The sequence below is a fragment of the Cnephaeus nilssonii genome (genome assembly GCF_951640355.1).
Source record: "Cnephaeus nilssonii genome assembly, chromosome: 5".
In the NCBI taxonomy this organism is placed as follows: domain Eukaryota; kingdom Metazoa; phylum Chordata; class Mammalia; order Chiroptera; family Vespertilionidae; genus Cnephaeus; species Cnephaeus nilssonii.
Window position 1 is genome coordinate 25,111,573 of NC_137076.1, and position 16,299 is coordinate 25,127,871.

Below are 16,299 nucleotides of genomic sequence, written 5' to 3' on the forward strand. Positions count from 1 at the left end.
TTTTTATTGATTTCAGAGAGGAAGGGAGAGGGAGAGAGAATTAAGGATTGGCTGCCTCCTGCATGCCCCCTACTGGGGATCAAGCCCGCAATCCAAGCATGTGCCCTAACTGGAAATTAAGCCAAGATCTCCTGGATCATAGGTCATTGCTCAAACACTGAGCCACACAAGCCAGGCTATTTTTTTCTATTTTTTTTTAATCCTCACCTGAGGATATGTTTCCATTGATTTTAGAGAGAGAGGAAGGGAGGGAGAGAGAGAGAAAATATCAATGCGAGAGAGAAACATCAATCTGTTGCCTTCCACATGCACCTGGACCAGAGATCGAATCTGCAACTTGGGTATGTGCCCTGACCTAGAATCAAACACACCACCTTCCCATAAACAGGACAGGATGACACTCCAACCAACTGAGCCACTCTGGCCAGGGTCCAAGTATTATTTTTAGCACTGGGAATTATGTATCATTTTATTCATTGGAATCTACCCTTGCCCATTTAAAAAATTTTTTCATTCACTTGACAACCACTAAAGAGCACCTCCCCAAATACAACATGCCAGAAGACATGACAACCAGGTTGGTTTTCTGCCCTGAGAGTTTACACTCTTATCTGTCAGGGAGGTGTAGTGTCTTTACGTCAAGAACACAAACACTATCCTATTATCCATTAGATGTGTGTGTGTGTTGTTGTTTTTTTCCTTTTTTTTTTCTTTTTCTTTTTTTTTGTTTTTGTGGTTTTTTTTTTAGATGTGTGTTTTTTAAACTCTTTTGACCATGACCCAGAGTGATGACTTGGCCCAACACAAACATACACCAAGTAATGGCAACAAGCTTTACAAATCTTTCCTGACCCTGCTCCTGTTAAGCCTAGTCAACCCTGGATGGATGTCATGACTCACTGCTGGGTCTGTTATGGCCTGCTATATACTCAACACTGAGCAAGACATGATCCCTGGAGAGGGCTGAAGGGAACTCCCCCAAGAAAGGAGCTTAGAAAGTACAAGGAGGCGTGGCACCTATACCTTCCAAGTATCACTTGGGACAGACCCTCCCAGCCACCCCAAATACCAACTGACCCTGAGCAAAGCAAGGTTCTAGGCACTGGGCATCCAGCAGAAACAGTCCCTGTCTGGTGGGACTGATAACTGAGTGACAGAAACAAACACACAAATAATATGACACGTCATGTAGGGGGTGGAAGTGTTATGAAAAAAATAATCAAGCCCTGGCCGGTTTGGCTCAGTGGATAGAGCATTGGCCTGCGGATTCAAGGGTCCCGGGTTCGATTCCAGTCAAGGGCATGTACCTTGGTTGCGGGCACATACCCAGTGGGGAGTGTGCAGGAGGCAGCTGATTGATGTTTCTCTCTCATTGATGTTTCTAATTCTCTATCCCTCTCCCTTCCTCTCTGTAAAAATAATAATAATAATCAAGCAGAGTTAGCACTCAAGCTGACGGCAGGTGCTCTTTCAATCACGGTGGCCAGAGATGGTCTCAGTAATGGGGACATATCTAAGCAGAAACCTGAAGTGAAATAGGATCCACATGGCTATCTATGAACACAGAGACCAGCAAGTGCAAAGGCCCTGGGGTAGGACTTTGTTAGAGTGGAGCAGGTGATGGGGGTGTGGCAGATGAGGTCAGAGATTGGTGGGGAGGGCAGATCACAGGCTTTGAGGGCAATGGTGAGGAGGTAAGGGGTCTACTAGGTAGATTGGGAAACCACTGCAAGGTTCTGGACAGGGCAATGATACAATTTGATGTCGCTTTTAAAATATTTCTCTGGACATGCTGATGGAACAGATAGGGTGAGAGTCAAGGTGACTAGGAGGGCCTCAGCTAGCACATGCCATTTGAAATATAAAAAGCGCCCCTTACTTGGGACTGCCTAGCTCTGGAGCCAAATTTGGCAAAGCCCAGCCAGGATGGATTTCAGCCCCAACTTGCATCCCCTCGGTTCAGCACTGATGACTGAAGAGACTACGGTAGGAACAGAGGATTGTATGCTCAGAGAGGTTAAGTCATTTGCCCAAAGTCATGCAGGGAGCCCAGCCGGTGTGGTTCAGTGGTTGAGCATCCATCTATAAACCAGGCGGTCACAGTTCGATTCCCGGTCGGGGCATATGCCCGGTTTCAGGCTTGACCCCCTGTAGGTGTACAGGAAGCAGTTGATCGATGATTCTCTCTGATCATTAATGTTTCTATCTCTCTCGCTAAAAATCAATAAAAACATTTTTTTTAAAAAGTCATGCAGGGAGTAGAGTCCTCAAGTCTGTGTGACTGCAAGGTCTGAATAACTGATTCGGGGGATGATCAGAAGGTATAGGAGAAAGAGAGCCTGAAAGGGTGTGGAGTATAGCAGAGATGCCCCCCTCAGCACACAGGAGGTGTTCTGTGGAGTCGGGCAAGGGTACTCAGTACACAATCAGTCCAGCCTGTGATCGGAAACACTTGGCAGTCACCAGGGCCAGAAGCAGCTCCCAGGATATAGCAAGCAGCTTGCTGTGCTTTAGTAACATCATTAGGACAGTGAGACCATACACTGTGTCACTTTACTGGCACTCACAGGGCAAGTCAGGGTGACACACATCAAGCCTGCCACCTCAAGTCTCCCACTGTAACAGGTGAAGCAGCAACTGCCATGTGGCCACCTGCATCCTGAGCCAGCGGGGCGCAACCTGCCGGTTAAAGGAGAACTTAAACCAGCCCAAAGAACCATTTTAAAGGCCACAGCTACTAAAAACAGAGTCAACCTTCCTTTACCACACTCATGGCTGGTGAACTTCACAGAGCAAAACTCAACTGTTCCCAGTGACAAGTGTCCATGTGCAAAAACGAAGACATGTTCCTTTAGCAAAGTAAACAAGTCCCAAAGTGAAGCTCTGGAAACCACTTGGGGTTGCAAAGGCCAGGAAGGGGTCAGAGCAGGTTTATTCTAGCTAACATGTACCTGTTTTCTAAAGAAAGCACCTGCCCTGAGAGAATTAGGGGGAAATCGATGCATCCCCTCCTTTTTCTCTGCCCTGTGAAATCTGACCTCCCCATAAACCCAGCTACACCTGGTGCTTTCCTTCCCTATCCATATAGGAAGATGAATACAGGCCAAATTCAATTTCTCATGCTCACCAAATCCATATCCTGAAAAATTAATAGCAGCAGCATACAACTAACAGAAAATTCCAACCAAGACATCACTGATCATATTCATGAGGCTTATACTTCTTTGAGATTCTATGTATAAGGTCAACAGCAATGGCAGCTCTCCATTTGGCTTCAAACTCAATTCTGACATGTTTCCCCTTGGACACTTCCCCCCATATTCCAGCAGCTGTTGCTTCCCTTTTATAATAGGTCTTCCACATCCCTTTCATTCTAATTTTTTTTAAAAAACTTCAATTTTCTCTGAAGTATTCCAATCAATGTTACAAATTGTAAGAAAATTATAATTTTCAATAACTTTAATTAACAATAAGTGAAATTAACAATAAATGTTTGCTATTTTTCAAAAGCCATGCCACCAAACATGCTTCCTCCTTTTCCAATGCCTTGTGGTGAAATTGAAAAGCATAAAATTTTTAAGTATTAAGGAAAAATGGAGGAGTCTATTTCTTCATTACCACCTTGAATCATACAGAATGACTACAATTTGGCAAAAATATATTCTGTACCCACCAAGATGTTGTAGGAAACCTAATGACAACAGCTACCAAATGTTTAGCACTATGCACCAGGCACCCTTGTAAGCAACTTACATTTGTCATTTTTTGTTGTTGTTTAGTCCTTGCAGCAATCTTACAAGTTGGGTACTATTACTACCCACCTTGGCAAATAAGAAGACAGATATAAGCAAATCAGAACAGGGTCCTTGTCTGCCTGCTCCTGGCTGAATCACCAGCTCCCAGCAGTGCCTGGCTCATGGCAGACACTCAATACACGTTTGTTTGCTATATGAATGGGGAATGAGTGGTTGGGCCACTTCTTGCACAACTCCCATTCACAATGTGCTCTGTCTGTGGCCGGTGTGAATGAGTCCCCCTTGAGCCACTTTCTCGCACAACTCTAGGGGGCGCTATTAACATTGTGTTCAGTCTTTTGTTAATGTAAATGGGTCCCTCTGAACATGGCAGGCAAGGAATGATGACTGAGGCCAAAATCAGCTGGCACATCTGAGGATTTATTATGTGCCAGGCACTCTGTCACTTCTGTTTCTCTGAGGCACCAAGGAAAGTGGCAAAACCAGAAGTCAAACTCAGGGTGGTTGACTGGAAAGCCCCTGGTGAAGAAACACCCATGGATGTGTTTCTTTGCCAGCAGAATGTTGTTCTCGCCAGACATTTGCCCAAAATACATAATTCTTCCCGCTCTCCCACATCTGCTCTAGGGAGTGGTAAAGTGTGCAAATTACCTCCCATTATTTTGAGGGTCCACAAGGAGTGGTAAAGTGTGCAAATGAAAATGTGTATGTTTGCTTTTCAAAGACAAAGATTAGAGGCCATGTACTGATGATGTCACAGTTCTGATGTCATCCCTCAGCCCTGACTCCAAAACCTGCAAGATCAAAATGATTTTAGGTGGTACAAGGAGAATTATTTGTTATTCTCACAATTATGTATGCACTGATTTTAAAGCAAGTTAGTAATATATATATAACCACTCATATATGCCAAGCACTGCAATGTGTTAAATAGATACCCCCTCAATCACCATTTTGTCATACTTGTTTCACAAATGGGGAAACCCACTGGTAAGTGCCTTGCTTGAGGTCTAATTAAGATTTAGAGAGCTGGGCCCTGGTCCATATTAAGCATTGTCCTATGCACCAAAAGGTCGCTGGTTCGATTCCCCATCAGGAAACATGCCCGGTTTGCAGGTTTGATCCCCAGTTGGGAGTGCATACCAGAGGCAACTGATCAATGTTTCTCTCTCACATCCATGTTTCTCTCTCCCCCTTTCTTCTCTCTCCTAAAATCAATAAAAACATATTAAATAAAATTTTAAAAAAGATTTAGCGAGCTGGGTGTGAAACCAGGAGGTCTGATTCCAGAACCAGCATTCCTCACCACCATCCCACACTACCATCCTATGCTCTCCTTCCCAGGAGAATGAAGTTTGGGAAACAATGGCCTTGAAAGTTAAAACCCAACAGCAACTAATGTTGATTGCTTACAACCACACTGGTCCTGTGCCAAGAACTTCACACACATGTTCCCTCAATCCAACCAAGGGCCCTTCATTCATTGCACAAATGTTCACTAGGGCCTACCATGTGCCAGGCCCAGAGTGCTGTGGGAGACAACCCCAGCTCTGATGGTCCTCAGAATATGGATGTGTAATTACAAATTGAGGCAATGTGCCAGTGTAGCAGAGGGAACAATGACTGTTACAGGGCAATCCAAATACAAGACTGGACATCCTCCCGGATTCCGAGCCCTCTCTTCCACACACCTTCCTGATCTCTGGCTCACCACTCCCTGGGCATCCACTGCTTTCCTCTCACAGAAAAAGTTGGATTAAATGATAGGCCAGGGCGAGTTGTTCCCACATTAACCACCTGTCATCCTAAAGATTGGAGAGGGTCCTCCCAACCATCTGACCCACAGAAGGGACCCGGGGATTTGCTGAACAATGAAGAAGCAGATTGGACCAGACAGTAACAGTGCTTCCACTTGCCAGGAACCATTTTACAGGCTTTCACCCAGCTCCATTTGTAACATTATTCTCATTTCACCAAGGAGGAAACTAAGAGGTTCAGAGAGATTAAACTATCTGCTTAAAGTCACACAGCTAAGTGACCAAGCAAGCGCCAGGAATCATACAGTAATCTGGTCTGTCAATTCAAACTGAAAACTTGTTTCAAATTCCTGGGAAGTGGCTCTTACACTTATCTCCTACCTTTCCAGGATTCACTGGGGGGCGGAGGGGGGAGAGGGATCAAAACCAGTGTCTCCAAGACTGTCACAAAACATTCTCCTGAAAGGTCCAGGTTTTAAATAAAAACCTTAACCTGGAAAATCAACTGGTAGAAAGGAAAAGGATGCAAAAACAATGCTTTCAATAGCAAACAATTCCCCTAGTCCTACCCCACTTGCTACCAACCCCACCCCTCCACTCAGGACATTTTGAAGTTCCTACTTGCAAGGGATGGGGCGAGTTATTTACCTTTCCTTTAAAATCTAGAATATGTGATTTTTAAAGTAAAATATTAGGTCATCTAACCCAAGGAGGCTGCGAATGCTCGTGTCCAGGCGACACCGCACACATGAGGAGTTTTTCCTACTGAGCCGCGACCGCAACCTCGCCAAAAAGGCAACATTGGGGTCGGACCCGTTACAACATAGCCAGAAAATCCCCGACGCCTCGCTTTTGTTGCAGCCGCCACGGAGACCGCGATCGCGGCCGGAACCTTGCCGAGGGGGCGGCAAGCTTTGTCCGGCGAATCCGGCGAGAACGCGCGCGAGTGGCGCGCGACCTCCACGCGGCACCGGCCCCCACCCCGCCGGCCCGCGGGTTTCGTAGCCGCCGCGACCTCACTACACAGTAGCTTTCCTCGCGCGCGCGGTGCCGGCCGGGCTTCTTGACCCTCGGGCGCCGCCGTACCCCGGCCCGGCTCTGGGAGCCAGCATCCCCCTCCCCCCTCGGCGCCCCGACTCCATTCAAACCGTCCTCCCAACCCCGTGCCGTCCCCCCGCGGCCCGCGTTCCTTACCGGGAGCCGCCTGCACCGTCGCCTTCTCGGCGTCGCCCCCGCCCCTCTGCGCTTTGCCAGGGACTGAGTGGGCGTCTCGCCTCTCCTCAAGAAACAAAGAAGCTGCCGCCGCCACCAAGCGAGGTTAAACCTCGTGCGCGCGCCCGCCCGCCTTGGCCTCCCCCTACCCCCGCACACACGCCACCCGCGCCCCCGCGGCGCGCGCACTCGCCGACTCCCCTACCCCCCCCTCACGGATGGCTTCTCCCGCTTCCGCCGTCCGCCCGGCCTAGAGCGCGCGCCCGCCCGCGCTTCCGCTCCCAGTGCGCATGCGCATTCCCCGAGACCAGGAAGGTAGGCGGGGCCGGGAACAGCACCAGTGCCCGACGCACCTCCCACCTCCGTCAGGGAAGGTCCTGCGCCAACGCACAGGGGTCTTCGCCTTCCGACGCCGCGCGTACCCACGCCGCGGAGCGTGCGCAGAGCGGACGCCACTGCGGCGGTCGTGGAGGTTGGGGGATGGGGCGGGAGGTGGTGGGGTCTGTGGAAAATGGCTGGCCGGGGGCCCTGAGACTCGTGAGGACCTGAGGCCGTGCGTAAGGCTGGACTGAAGTTGAGCAGAGTCGGCCAAGCGTAGGCCTGGGAGTCGCTTTCATCCCTGGTCGGAGGGTGGTGGGGCCTGTTCGGCGGGTCCGAGGGGAACTCGACCGTGGCTGCCTTTTCTGCTAAGCCTTCCTAGTGCTATTAATTAGTTTAGCAAATGTTCAATGACCTGCTACTATGTTCCGGGCGGAACACAGCACGGAACAGACAAAATCTCAGCCGCTGTGGCGCTCTCGGTCTAATGGGGGAGGCAGGCGAGAGGCAAGAGAAATAAGTAAAACACGTCATCGTCATGTTGAGATGGCGACAAGGCGAGTTATGTAGATTTTATACAGAGCAATCAGGGAAGGCCTCGCTGCGAAGAAGACATTGGAGTCAAAACCTGAAAGCAGTGAGAGAGAGTGTGAAGGCACGGACCCCCAGGGCCCTCCTCAGTCCCTCAACTGAGCGAGCGTTCCCCAAGGTCAGGTTCCACAGGCTGTGACTGCCCCTACCCTTGCCTCTCTCAGGCCTGCCCTTCCTCATTTTTCAGGTGTCAGCTCACTCACCACCTCAGGCATCTCTCCTTTTTTGTCACTGCTTCCTTTTCATATTTCTTGGGTACCCGCTTTCCATTTTCTGTCTCCCTGTCCTCAACTTAAATGGAACTTAAGTGGCAAAGATGTTTATTTTACTCACTAGTGAATACCCAGCATCTAGTATGGTGCCCTCCTCTGCCACATACTAAAGACTGCTTTTTTTTTTAATTGAAAGAATAATAGAGACTAACTGCCTATTGAGTGTGCATTAACTCATGAAGTCTTTCCAAGCCCAAGGTGAGTCACTTGCAACATAGAGCAGAAAGACCTGGATTTAAAACATGACTCCATTGTTGTTAGTAGCTGGGGGTGCCAGGAAAGTTTATGGGACTCATTTACATTTCACCTGTAAAATGGAAATCATGCCCACCTCCATAGGCTGGTTATGAGGAATCCATGAGAAGCAGGCCACCTGGGAGTTCTCTAAACCTTAGCTCATAATGTTGAGTAATGCACAGAAAATGGACAAGTGGGGTCTGAACATTGGTCTCTCTCATTCATTTAAGTAATATTTCTTAAGGGTCCTCAACATGTTGAGCACACTGAGCAGATCACAGGCCTGCAGTAATGCAGTGAGAAGGCAAGGTTCCTGCCCATGGAGCAGTCTGTGAGTTCAGTTGCCTGTCTCCCATGTTGATCACACTAATAACATCAGAGAAAATACTTTTTTTTTTTAAGAGAAAGTTTACTTAGAAAGTTACAGAGGTGCCCTGGCTGGTGTGGCTCAGTTGGTTGAGCGTCGTCCCAAGCACAAAGGTTGCAGGTTTGATTCCTGGTCAGGGTACATACCCAGGTTGTGGGTTTAATCCTCTGTCAGGTGTGTATGGGAGGATGTTTCTCTTTTCCTCTCTCTCTAAAAATCAATAAAAACATTTTTAAAAAGTTACAGAGTAGTGGAAGTGAGCCAGCTGAGCTTCATAGGCTTGAAACAAGTTACAGGAGCAGAAGAGGGGCCCTTGGAACTTAGGAGAGAGAAAGGGAAAGAACACGCCTCTGACAGAAGAAGACAGGGAAGGGAAAGGCACAGGAGTGCTCCCCCCCCTTGAGCCTTGATAGGAAAATCTTAAGTGCAATGGAAGAAAGGCCTAAGGTGTGACGAGGTCATAACATGGGACCTTCCTGGGACTAAGGAGTCAGCTAGACCTCTCTGAGGAAGAGGTATTTATGCCAAGACCCAAAAGATGAACAAGAGCAAAGAGGAGGACATTAGGTAGGGGAAACAGAATTTGCTCTGAAGAGGAAAAGAGTGGGAATAGATGAAGGTCATGTGGCTGTATGGGAGATGTCCTTGTGGGCTGTGGTGAGGATCTTCAGCTTTCTCTGGAGCACAGTGGGAAGCAGTTGAAGGGCTTTTTTTTTTTTTTTTTTTTTAATTGATTTTAGAGAGGAAGGGAGAGAGAGATAGAAACATCAATGATGAGAGAGAATCATTGATCAACTGCCTCCTGCATGCCCCCCCCCCCCCCCCCCCCCTGGGGACCGAGCCCACAACCCAGGCATGTGCCCTTGGCCGGAATCAAACCTGGGACCCTTCGGTCCGAAGGCCAACGCTCTATCCACTGAGCCAAACCAACCAGGGCTTAGTTGAAGGGCTTTAATCAGGAGATTCCCATGGCTGCTGGGTGGAGACTAGCCTGGCCAGGAAGGAGAGGAAGTGGGGAGTCACTTCAGGCCCTAGCCGTTGTCCAGGGTGGAGAAAATGGTGGCTTGCACTAGATTGAAGGTGGTAGAAGTAAGAGTTGGAGGAAGAATGGATAGAAATTGGAAGAATGAACCTGAGGTAAAGAAAGAGGGTCAAGAATGAGCTCAATCTTTCTCTGCAACTAGGACAATGGAATATGGAAACTGGCGAGGAAGGATCAGGAATCCTGTTTTAAGGGTCAGGTATCTGTTAGGATTCATTTCAAGTTAATTTTTATACATGGTATGAGGTAAGGTTGACGTTCATGGTTTTCCATAGAGATATTCCATTGTTCTAGACTACCTGCTTCCCCATTGAATTTCCTTGGCATTTTTGTCAAAATCAGTTGACTGTTTTAAGTGTGAGTCTGTTTCTGGCCTCTCTGTCTTTGGGCTAAGACAACACTATCTTGATTACTGTAGCTTTATAATGTCTTGAAATCAGGTAATCTTCCAACTTTGTTATTTTAAATATTGTTTTGGTTACTCTAAATCCTTTGCATTATTATGTAAGTTTTAGCATCTTCTTGTCAGTTTCTAACCAAAAAATATGATGGGATTTTGATTGGGATTGCATACCAAATCAAGGGAATTGCCATCTTTTAATACTATTAAGTCGTCCATGAATGTGATATATCTATTTAGGTATTTTCTAATTTCCATTAAACTTGCTCTTTTTGCCCTGGCCAGTATTGATTAGTGGCTAGAGCATCAGCCCATGCACTGAAGGGTCACAGTTTGGATTCCCAGTCAAGGGCATGTTCTTGGGTTGCAGGTTCAATCTCAGATCTCAGGACCTGGTCGGGCCACGTGCAGGAGGCAACCAATCTGTGTGTCTCTCTCACACTGATGTCTCTCTCTCTCTCTCTCTCTCTCTCTCTCTCTCTGACACAATGAGAAGGTGGCCCTCACTAAAAAGTGAATTTTCTCGCACTCTTAACTCTTATCCTGGACTTCCAAGCCTCCATAACTGTGAAAAATACATTTCTGTTTTAAAATCACCCACTTTATGGTGTTGTAGTTAACCTGAGCAGATGAATACAAGATTGATTTAAAGGAATTGGTTCAAGTGATTACGGAGGCTGGCAAGTCTATAATTCGAAGACCCATTAGGAGCTGATGCTATAGTTCAAGTCCCAAGGCCATCTGTCTGTTGGCAGAATTCCTTCTTGCTCAGGGAAGATTAGTCTTTTGAGCTATTCAGGCCTTCAACTGATTGGATGAGGCCCACACACATTATCTAGAGCAATCTGCTTTACTCACAGTCTACTAATTTCAGTTCGAATCTCATCCAAAAACACCCTCACAGAAACATCCAGAATAATGCTTGATCAAATATCTGGGCACTGTAGTCCAGCCAAGTTGACATAAAATTAACCACATCACCAAAATAGACTAGAAACACATGGGCACAGGGCACTGTGTTCGATGGACACTCTCTGGACAACTTTGGCATGGACGTACCAACGAATTCTATTATCATCCCCAGGGCTGGACCAGGGAACAAGGAGTGTAAAAGGAAAACATCTAAAATGTAGCACTTCTCTCCCTTCTCTGTGGGGAAAATCACGAGGAGGAGGTGTACTGTATGTCAGGGTTTGGACCACATTGAGTCCATTTTTTCAAGGGTTTGTTAGAAGACAATCTAAGGCAGGGGTTCTCAACCACAGTGCCATTGACATTTTCAGCCCAATAATCCTCTGCTATGAAAACCATCTTGTGACTGTAGATTGTCAAGCAACAATCCTGGCCTCTATCCATCACTGGTCAGCACTGAGGCCAGAGCCAGGGCTTGCCCCCAGGTGCCACCTTGGGGCTTGGGCCTTTGTCTGGCCTTCTCTCTAGGAGCTCCCTTATGGGGGTCCCGTGTCCTGGCCTCCTGTTCTTTGGTCCTTCATTATGACTGACCATCCCACTGTCTCGCAGCTGCTCAGATGATAGATGGTTTGGTGTGGGCCAGTAAAGAGAATTGAGTTTACATTCCTCTCCTTCATGTCCACTCCCTAGAACTACCCAGGTTCCCCACCACCAGGAAACCATTGATTGATTAAAAGACCAAAGATGTGTACACCTGATATCAATACAAAATTATAATGAATATTTTTAAAAATCCACAACGATGGGAAGAAAAGGCAGCAGCCTCAGCCACAACAGGGCCCTCCGGCCTCCAGCTGGGAGTCCAGGAATAGGGACTATCCTTTGAAGATCTGCTCTCTTTCCCTGCCCTGCCCTCTGAAGCTCCCACAATATACAGACGTCTGTACACTGACTTGGGGACAGAGGCTGGGCCAACTGGGGCTGGGACTGTCTCTACATAGTTGATGTCCAGACTTTATCTGTCTGCAAAACAAATTAAGTTGCACAAATTCAGTGACTAGTATTTAATGCTAGTGATTATGGAGGCTGACAAGGTCAAAATCCAAAGACCCAGGATAATTATATATCTATATCTATATATATGTATATATGTATATATATATATATATATATATATATATATATATATCAATAAATATTAAGTATTCTATATATGACTTCAGAGACTCATGTGATAAAGGACACTTCACTCCAATGTCCAACATCCAGCTCCAGCCCCAAAGAGGGGACAGAGTTACGTATTTATTTGTCTATTCTGTAGGTTTACATGTCCAGAATCCTGTTTAAGGTTTTAGGATACCTTCAATGCTTTTCGAAATAAAAATATTTCCTATAAAAAAAAAAACCCACCCTCCCAACCCAGGGTTATAACCACCAAAAAATGTCTCCATACATGGCCAAATGTCCCTTAGAGTTTCTACTCATCCTTTCACCTTCATCTGTCATGCGAGGATCATAGCAGGAATGACTCGGCCCCTCGGCCCTGCAGCAGGGCAGGGGTTGACAGAGCCAAGGGGCTGTCCCATTGGCCCCTTTCCATCAGCCTCCTCTTTACTCTCTGGTACTTTCTCCTACCTTTCTTCCACTGACCTCATTTGCAGTGCAAACTAAGCCTGGGAGTGGCATTTGTGATTGTGGCAGAACAGGTTGTCCAACCCTGAACTGGAGAAACAAGAACCTGTCTCTGCTGGAGCTAGGGTTGCACTTGAACCTTGCCTGCACTTGCGCTCCCATCTGCAGGGTGACCTTGGGAAAGGCACAGTAGGTGGGGCCTCAGTGGCTCTGCTTCTCCTGGGGGAAGGGTTCCACTGTTCTAGGTTTCTCTGGCTGTTACTTCCCCCTGGTTCTTCTAATAACTTCATAAACCCGAGATACACTTCTAGGAAGGCAGGAGCAGACTCAACACTGGGAAGTGATTCCTACCTCACACCCATGAGGATGGCTACTATCAACAATAACAAGTGTTGGCAAGAATGTGGAGAAATCCAAACTCTTGTGCACTGTTAGTGGAAATGTAAAATGGTGCAGCTGCTGAGGAAAAAATATGGCGGTTCCTCAAAAAGTTAGAAATAGAATTAACCATACGATCTAGCAATTCTGCTTTTGAGTATATGATCAAAAGAATTGAAAAGAGGGTCTTAAATAGATATTTGTACACTGTGTTCATAGCAGTGTTGACCTTAAAAATAGAACACTTATTTTGTCAGCAAAATTTGGTTTATTCAGGAATAGCAAAGGATTGCACTTTGGGACATGCAAGCTGTGGCAAAACCATAGGCCAGTCAGTGAACAAAGGGGAAGAACTGTTCTTTTACGGAGAAAAAGGGTTCTTTGGGAGGAGCTGTTAAAAACAAAGCCCATGGAAGGAAATTGAGAGTTTGAAATGTAGTGGCTTTCATTGGCTAAGCTGTTGCCAGGGTAAGAGAAGATCTTCCTTCCTCTTGCTGGGGTAGTAGAATAGAAAACATTTTCCTGTTGGAGATGCAAGGTCCCTCCCATAGGCTCCCCCTAATTCAATCTTAGGTTTCCTTTATTAATTTCCACAACAGCATTATTCACAATAGCAAGAGGTGGAAACAACCCCAGTGTCCATCAATAGATGAATGGATAAAAAAATGACTAGATCCATACAATGGAATATTATTCAGCCTTAGAAAGGAAGAACATTCTGACATATACTACAACACAGAGAAACTTTGAGGACATTATGCTGAGTGATAAGCCAAACACAAAACAACAAATACCATATGATTCTACTTATAGGAGATCCTGAAAGGAGTCAAATTCAGAGACAGACAGTAGAAGGGTGGATCCTCAGGGCTGGGGGAGGGGGAGTTAGTGTTTAATGGGGACAGACTTTTAGTTTTGCAAAATGAAAATAATTCTGTAGATGGATGGTGGTGATGGCTGCAGAACAATGTGAATGTGCTTAATGCCATTGGATTGGATACTTAAAATGGTTATGATGGTAAATTTTTTTAAATACATTTTTATTGATTTTAGAGAGGGAGAGAGGGATAGAAATATCAATGATAAGCCCTAGTCAGTTTGGCTCAGTGGATAGAGCATCAGCCTGTGGACCAAAGGGTCCCGGGTTAGATTCTGGTCAAGGGCATGTATCTTCATTGCAGGCTCCTCCCCAGCCCAGGCCCTGGTCAGGGCTCCTGCAGGAGGCAACCAATGGATGTGCTTCTCTCACATGGATATTTTTCTCTGTCTTTCCCTCTCTCTAAAAATCAATTGAAAAATATCCTTGGGCTGAAACCGGTTTGGCTCAGTGGATAGAGCGTCGGCCTGCGGACTGAAAGGTCCCGGGTTCGATTCCGGTCAAGGGCATGTACCTTGGTTGCGGGCACATCCCCAGTGGGGGGTGTGCAGGAGGCAGCTGATCGATGTTTCTCTCTCATCGATGTTTCTAACTCTCTATCCCTCTCTCTTCCTCTCTGTAAAAAGTCAATAAAATATTTTTTTTTAAAAAAGAAAAATATCCTTGGGTGAGGATTTATTTTAAAAAGACGAAATATCAATGATGAGAGAGAATCATTGATTGGCTGCCTCCTGCATGCTCCCAAACTGGGGATCGAGCCTGCAATCTGTGCATATGCACTGACTGGGAATCGAACCCGTGACCTCTTGTCTTCTGAGTTGATGCTCAACCACTGAGCCACACCCAGCCAGGCTATGATGATAAATTTTATGTTATACATACTTTACCTGAATTTTTAAAAAATTCATACACAGTAATAAATCCCAGTCACCCAGCTAACTTCTACTAAGTGTAGCCAGGACCTCACAACCAACCCCCGGGCAGGCTGAGAGATGTGAAGAATCTCCTAATGTGAAGCATAAACTCGATGACTAATAATTTACTCTGGCCCTGGCCAGCGTGGCTCAGTGGTAGAGAAACATTGATTGGCCGCCTCTTGCATGCCCCTTACAGGAGATGAAACTCGCAACCTAGGTATGTGCCCTGACCAACCCGGAATCAAAGCAGCAACCTTTCAGTGCACGGGACAACCTCCAGCAAACTGAGCCACACTGGCTAGGGCTTCAAAGAGATAATTTTCATTTAATTATTTTCTGTGAAGGATTAGAAACAACCACAAAGTTTGAGGACACTAGTCCACCCAAGGCTGCTCTCATTTCTGATACCAGCTGCAAGATCAGAGGTCTTCAAGACCTTGGGTTTGGTCATTCACTGGAAAGACTCACAGAACTGACTGGAAGCTGTTATACTCATGGTTATGAATTACAGGGAAAGGATACAGCTTGAAATTAAACAACGAAAATGGAGCCTAGGGCAGCATCCAGGAGAAGTACCACATGTGCAGCTGCTGCTGTTTTCTACCAGCTGTTTTCACAGCTGCTGTGAGGTAGACATACTCTCCTGGCATCAATGAGTAATGATACACACAGAGTATGACCCATCAGGAAAGCTCACCCAAGCACAGGGTTCTGAGTTTTTATTGGGATTCCATTAGGTAGGCACAATTTGTTGGTTGGTTGTTTGTCCACAGGTTGTCTCAGTCCCCAGGCCCACTAATACCACGAGACCCAAAACCCCACCTTAAATCACATTGTGGGTCTTTCTGCCCATTGGACCATCTAGACAGGGCATCTTAGAGTTGACCTTTCAGAAGGTGGGTACAAAGTCCAAACCTCTTCTAGGGCCAGGTTAAGCGCTTACTACATACTTTTCTAATTCATTTCTTCCAGGAAATGGTAAAGTCCATGAGGGCAGAAAACTGGAGCCATCTTTGCTGTCTCCCAGTACCAGGGAGTTTGTTGGATGCAAAGAGTGGGAACTTTTTTTTTTTTTTTTTTGGTCTTCTTCCAGTATTGAAGCATTTGAGTCATTGTCAAGGGACAGTGTGTCAATGTGCCATTGATGAAGGCTTGGGTGTTCAGCAGGAATCAGAGGCTGCTAACTTCAGAGCTTCCCCTTAGCTGTTGTCCAGAGTGAAAGTTCTTCCTCTGAAGATGATGACCACTGCAATGGATTGAATGCTGTGTCCTCTAAAATTTATGCATTGAAATTCTAATGCCCAATGGGATGGTAACAGGAGGCAGGGTGTTTGGGAAATGATTAGGTCATGAGGGTAGAGCTCTTATGAATGGGATTAGTGCCCTTATAAAAGGACCTCACAGCCCTAGCTGGTTTGGCTCAGTGAATAGAGCATTGGCCTGCAGACCAAAAGGTTCTGGGTTCGATTCCAGTTAAGGGCACATACCTTAGTTGCAGGCTCCTCTGCGGCCTGGGCCCTGGTCAGGGTTTGCACAGGAGGCAACCAATGGATGTGTTTCTCTCTGTCTTTTCCTCTCTCTTCCACTCTCTCTAAAAATAAATGGGAAAATATCCTCAGGTGAGGATTTAAA

At 46.4% G+C, this 16,299-nt stretch overlaps 1 protein-coding gene across 3 annotated transcripts in view; it reads right to left on the reverse strand.

Annotated features, from left to right (window-relative positions):
- Window positions 1-6,870, reverse strand: part of SMARCA4 (SWI/SNF related BAF chromatin remodeling complex subunit ATPase 4) — an 89,262-nt gene extending 82,392 nt beyond the window's left edge. For all 3 annotated transcript variants that reach the window (XM_079770480.1, XM_079770479.1, XM_079770481.1), the window contains exon 1: window positions 6,707-6,870. The gene's annotated coding sequence lies outside the window, so the exon portion shown is untranslated. The remainder of the gene's footprint in view (window positions 1-6,706) is intronic.
- Between the last annotated feature and the right edge of the window lie 9,429 nt (window positions 6,871-16,299).